At 36.8% G+C, this 6,353-nt stretch overlaps 2 pseudogenes; both read right to left on the bottom strand.

The window, feature by feature from the left end:
- Positions 1-4,190: 4,190 nt before the first annotated feature.
- Positions 4,191-4,279, bottom strand: LOC117098194 (annotated as a pseudogene).
- A 1,194-nt stretch (positions 4,280-5,473) lies between these two features.
- On the bottom strand, positions 5,474-5,874 carry LOC117097344 (annotated as a pseudogene).
- Between the last annotated feature and the right edge of the window lie 479 nt (positions 5,875-6,353).

Below are 6,353 nucleotides of genomic sequence, written 5' to 3'. Positions count from 1 at the left end.
GTATCAGAATTCATGGGAACAAGCAACTATCCTTTTTAATTATCACTTTATCAGAACACCCATCAGATCTATGCCAATCTGCAAATCAATTTGTGGGGGGGGGCATTCCTCTTTGAGACTGGCCCCAGAGGCCACATAAGAAACTGTTTCAATACTTTATGATTGTATTTTAGGATCACTTTTATTACTGGAAACTGTGTTACCCACTTTGGTCACTCTTTAATAATACTAACACCTCCCAGGTGCATTAAACATTTCATTGTTCAACCAGCTTTCAAAATACTATTTTATTCACTGTGCTTTTGGCTGTTGCTAAAATAATACAGTACTTGTCTTTGGGGAATTTGCTACCCTGGGGTGAAGGAGCTGCAGTGTAGCAGGGCTACACTTTTTGAGGACATGGGTTCAATTTCAGGTTCAAACATTTGGTGGCTATGTTGTGAACTAATGCAGTTGACTTCGTTTCTCTAAGCCCAAGTTTCTTCCTTTGTAAAATGTGGATAAAAGTTTCTATCTTAAACAAAGAATTCTAAGATTTAATAGAGATATCTAAAGGTAAGGTATGGTGATATTGTTGTTGTTTTAGGTGTTCTTAAAAAAAAAAAATGTTTATTTTTGAGACAGAGTCTTGCTCTGTCACTCAGGCTGGAGTGCAGTGGGGAGATCTCACTGTAACCTCTGCTTCCCAGGTTCAAGTGATTCTCCTGCCTCAGCCTCCCGAGTGACTGAGATTACAAGCGTATGCTACCATACCTGGCTAATTTTGTATTTCTTTTTTTTTTTTTTTTTTTTTTTAGTAGAGACGAGTTTTCGCCATGTTGTCCAGGCTTGTCTTCAACTCTTGGCCTCAAGTGATCTGCCAGCCTTGGCCTCCCAACGTGCTGGGATTACAGGTATGAGCCACCGCTTTAAGCGTTCTTTGTAAGAAGTTTTCTGGTGCGATTTGGATGAAAATAGGCAGAACGTGTAATGAAAGTTTTGGTATTTAGTAGCTCCAGGCCCCAGCATTTAGCAGGTCCTCAATAAAAGCTGGTTTTCCTTTCTATCTTATCATCCTGGAATAAGATGGATTTGGTGAAACCCTCTGACTAGATTTGGAAGTGAAAGGAAAATAAGAAAAACATGCAACAGCTGAGCTGTAATAAAGTACCCACTTGTAAAGTAAGCTTTTGCAATGAACCCGTTTTTGACTCCTCCCTTGGGAAGGATTCCCAAAGGAATTCTGAGACACTGACCAGGGATTACTGAAGGCTCTAGACGACCAGTAGGAGAATTGGTGATTCCAAGTTGTCCTTTTCTTCCAGTAAGCCAGCCTCTCTCTTGAGGGAGGTGGGATTATAGTTCTTAATTAATGTCAATTTTAATTAACGTTTAGACTTTTACGTGATTAAGCAAATGCTGTGTGCCCACATTTTGCATTTCTTAAGCTATCTTTTCTTAGTCTTTGCTTTTCCTCAAATATTTTACAAGCCAGAGCTTTTTAATGTAATTTGACACTTCATCTGTACTTAGCTAGGAGAGCTAGCCTTGCTATTTATCTGGGGGCAAGCAGCACTTTGAAAAAATTTACATTAGATTAAAAAAAAAAAACAACTCATCCGACCTGGTGTGGTGGCTCACGCCTGTAATCCCAGCACTTTGGAAGGCCAAGGCAGGAGAGTCACTTGAGGTCATGAGTTCGAGACCAGCCTGACCAACATGGCAAAACTCTGTCTCTACTAAAAATACAAAAATTATCCAGGCATGGTGGCCCATGCCTGTAATCCCAGCTACTTGGGGGGCTGAGGCACGAAAATCGCTTGCAGAGGTTGCAGTGAGCTGAGATTGCACCACAGCACTCTAGCCTGGGCAACAGAATCAGACTCTGTTTCAAAACAACAACAACAACAAAACAAAAAAAACCCTCATCCTTCTCACAGAAAGTCTAGATAGATAAATGAGCTTTCTTCGGGTTCTCTTGCTCTCTTTCTTCCTCAGTGCTAATTACCAATCTTGTTAGCAGCAGCGTATTAATAATGTATTTACACCCTGAATTTCTTTGGGCAATATTTTGTTAACACCTATGCAAATTTTATTTTTCCAGGCTTGCTTTTCTCCCAATTTTGAAAAAAATTTGTTGGAAAGAGATAATTTATAGCAATTATAATTCTCATAATAATTATTATCCTCATCAGTATTAAAAGATATGAAACATGAATATAACAGGCAGTGCTCTGTTAGGAGAAGCAGTTAATAATTTTGGAATCAAATAAACAGCATTGAATTTAGGCTCTACTATTTCCTGGCTTTGTGACTTGGGGCTAGGTACCTAATCTTCCTCATCTGAGAAATGGAGGTAATAGGAGCATTGCCTTCCAGAACTGTTTTGAGGTTTTTCCTAAGGACCTGAATATAGGAAGTTCTCATTAAATGATAACAAATCTGACTCCAGACCATAGAAGGGGAAAGGTGGGGGTAGGAATATCAAATTGATTTGTGGAAGATCAGCTGTTCATATATTGGTAAAAACAATGTCTTACAGCAACTTCATAACTTCCAAAGCATTTTTGGATTCATTGTTTTACTTAATCTTTATAATAAATGGCAGGTGAGAATTAGTATCATTTGAATGATGAAATAGATACCAAGGCCTGGAAATTTTTCTCTAGATTATGCTGTAGATAAGTTTCTGAAAGTGATTTCAGATGCCTGGTAACTGCATTTAAAAGAACCCTCAAGAATCTTAGAACTTCATCCATCAGCTGTCAAATTTGAATGGAATTCTCCTTATGCAGTCACCAGCATCATGTGTTTCAAGGTTGATGTCCAGCCCAGTGCATGGCTGCACCACATCATTTTGACACAGAATCTTTTCCACAGTGGTAGGTCCTCTGGAGGCATTTAGTCCTCTGGGAAAAATTATGGACTTTTAGATCATACTTATATTAAAAAGCCAGCTTGAAAAGTTGGCTTTGTGTGTATTTAAAAGGGGTACAGAAAAAAACTTAGATAAAACTTTTATTACTTTTGTAGTTGAACTTTAATAAAAGCTATAGTTATTTACATAAATACAAAAATTAAGGAGGCAAAATGAACGTGTAACAAAAGAAAGTTCTAGGCTTTGTAATTCTGCTTGTTTTTTATATTGCCAAGTAGTTCTGCATAAGGCAGGAACAACATTAATAGTACAGTTTGTTAACTCCTATTTTTTCCACTAAAATTTTTAATGAGAAAAAATGCATTCTTGTAACGTTTTCAAATGGGAAAGGAGTACATAAAATAACTGAAGTAAATTCCTTTTCATTGATCCTTTTTAAGAATTCTACCTCCTGTTAGCAAGTTGTAGTATATCTTTTCAGGCTTTTTTCTATTCCCATGCTTTCTCATGCACAAATATATACATGAGTTTTACAAATGGGAGGAATGACATTATTATGTGCAATCTATCTAGATTGCTTTCTGACTTCTTTTTTGAACTTTATATCTTGAAGAATTTCCCTAGGAGTGTATATAAAACAACCTAATTCGTTTAAATAGCCATATGGTGTTTCATTGTTCATATGGAAATATTAAAACTTAGTCATTACTTTCATTGATGAATGTTTAGGTTGTTTAAATTTTTTCTCTATTGTATCATTAATATTCATGTATATATTTGTCCACATGTGTAAGTATTTTTGTAGGATGGATTGTTAGAAGTAATATTGTTCCATCAAAGGGCATCATCTTTAACATATTGATGAATGTTGCCAAACTGACCCACAGAAATGCTATGGTTGTTTATATTCAGATTCACAGTGATGAAAATGCCCTTTTCCTTATACCCTTACCAAAACTACATATTATCAATTGTTCAGTTTTCTTTAATCTGGTGGGAAATCACTAAAAAGATTATTGATCTTTATATTCGTTGATCACTTTTTTCTTTTTATGTTGTTCATTTTTATTCTTTTACCTTATTATATTGGATTGTCTTTTCATTATTTAATTGAAGGAACTCTTTAGTTTTTACATATTATAGCAGTTAATCCCTTTCTGTTATATGTTAACACCTATCTCCTTTCAGTCTGTTTTGTCTTTCATTAAACATGGTTTACGTGATATTTTCCTGGGCAGAAAAATTTAAAGCATCATGTAGTTATATCTGACAGTTGTTTCCTTGTGTTCCTTGTGACTTCTGAGTTTTTTGCTTTTTTTCCTCCCCAAGTTCAGGTCAGATGGGTAATGTGCCGAGATTGTAGCGCATTTCACACGTGCATGTGAACACCCAGTCATCATTGCTCAAGAGCTACAAAAGGATCAGGCTTCTAAGTTTTCTATCTTGTTTAGGAATGATATTTCCTTAAGAGTACATACGTATTTGGGTTGGGTGAGGTGGCACATGCCTGTAGTCCCAGCACTTTGGGAAGCCAAGGAGGGAAGATCACTTGAGGCCAGGATTTAGAGAACAGCCTGGCCAACATGGCGAAACCCCATCGATACTAAAAATACAAAAAATAGCTGGGAGTGGTGGTGCACATCTGTAATCCCAGCTACTCGGGAGGTTGAGGTGGGAGGATTGCTTGAACCCAGGGAGGCAGAGGTTGCAGTGAGCAGAGATTGTACCTGGGTGACAGAGCGAGACTTAAAAAAAAAAAAAAAAAGTATATACATATTCTTATGTTTTCCTCATATTTGTTAAAATTTTTAATCTTATGATTATTAATTCAATTGGAATTTATGGCCGGGCACGGTGGCTAACGCCTATAATCCTAGCACTTTGGAAAACCGAGGAAGGTGGATCACCTGAGGTTAGGAGTTCGAGACCAACCTGGGGCAACATGGTGACACCCCATCTCTACTAAAAGTACAAAAATTAGCCAGGCATGCTGGCATGCACCTGTAATCCCAGCTACTCACGGGGCTGAGACAGGAGAACTACTTGAACTCTGGAGGCAGAGGTTGCAGTGAGCCAAGATTGTGCCACTACACTCTAGCCTGGGTGACAGAGCAAGACTCCCTCTCAAAAAAAAAAAAAAAAAAAAATTGGAATTTATTTTGAAGTATAGTGTGAGGTGGGAATCTCATTTGATTATTTTTCCCTTATGTTCTACCACAATTGATTTGAAATTCTTTCATTAGTATGCACTACAATTCCCATGAAAACATGGGTCTATTGCTGGATTCTCTCTTCTGTTTACTGAACTATCTTTTTAGTCCTATGCCAATACATTTTTGTTTAATTACTATAATTTTGTAATGTATTTTAATATCTGGCATGGAAAATCATCTTTATTGTTCTTTTGCTTTAAAAATCAGCATTCTTACTTATTTATTCTCCCAGATAAAATTAGGATCAGTCTTTCAATTCTAAACGTATTTTTTCTCTGAGTATTTGATGGGATTATACTGAGTTGATAAATTGGCATAAAATTGATATCTTTATAATGTTTTTTTTTTTTTTTTTTAAAAAAACAAGCTTGGTAAGTTTTATTAAAGGAAAATTTTGCATAGTTTACTTTCCACCAGTCTGTTCTGGCATGCTTCTAATGATAGTGGAATCACCTGGTTCAGTGAGCGCCAGTGTGCGTACTCTGTAGTATTTTCCACATACTGTGCCCAGTTCAATATTATTGCCACTGTAGTGATGGACACCAGTTTTGGCCAACATTGCATAGTACTCTATTTCCGATTTCCTCAAAGCTGGGCAGTGTTAGCAAGGACGACCAATTTTGCTGTGCCTTGTCTGATCATCTTTAGAGTCTGCTTGTACCCCAGCATGTACTTTCCACTTTCCATGAGTTGGAGCCGAGAATTAATTGACTCCAGCAACTTTTTCATCTCCTTGGTCGGGATGGCCCAAACCAAGAGCTGCTGCCAAGATGGTCGGGGAGTGAGAAAGGTGATATCTGTATATTATATTTACAATAAAGATATTATATATAATATATATATATATATATATATAATCTCTGTATTCAGGTCTCTTTTTTAACCTTACATATAGGTTTAGAGTTGTCTTCATTATATGTTATGCAAATTATTCCTAGATAATCCATAATTTAACTTTTTCCTGTTTTTTTAAATGAGTTACCTACATATGTGCCACATGCAGGAGGAGATGGCAGAAATAGTAAGTGTTTTGCCTAAGTGCAACTAGTTAATAACAGAATTTAGATTAGAAACCAAGTCTTCTGACTGGAACTCCTCCCACAATAAAGCAGATTCTTTTACTATTGTCCCATTCTTGTTGCTATCTTTCTCTCTCTCTTTTATTTTATTTTATTTTGAGATAAGGTCTCCCTCTGTTGCCCAGGCTGGAGTACAATAACACCATCTAAGCTCTCTGCAACCTTCGCCTCTGGGGTTCAAGCGATTCTCCTGCCTCAACCTCC

This window comes from Trachypithecus francoisi, unplaced genomic scaffold, assembly GCF_009764315.1.
Source record: "Trachypithecus francoisi isolate TF-2019V2 unplaced genomic scaffold, Tfra_2.0 Lachesis_group15, whole genome shotgun sequence".
NCBI lineage: Eukaryota > Metazoa > Chordata > Mammalia > Primates > Cercopithecidae > Trachypithecus > Trachypithecus francoisi.
This window is presented reverse-complemented; position numbering and strand designations above follow the sequence as displayed.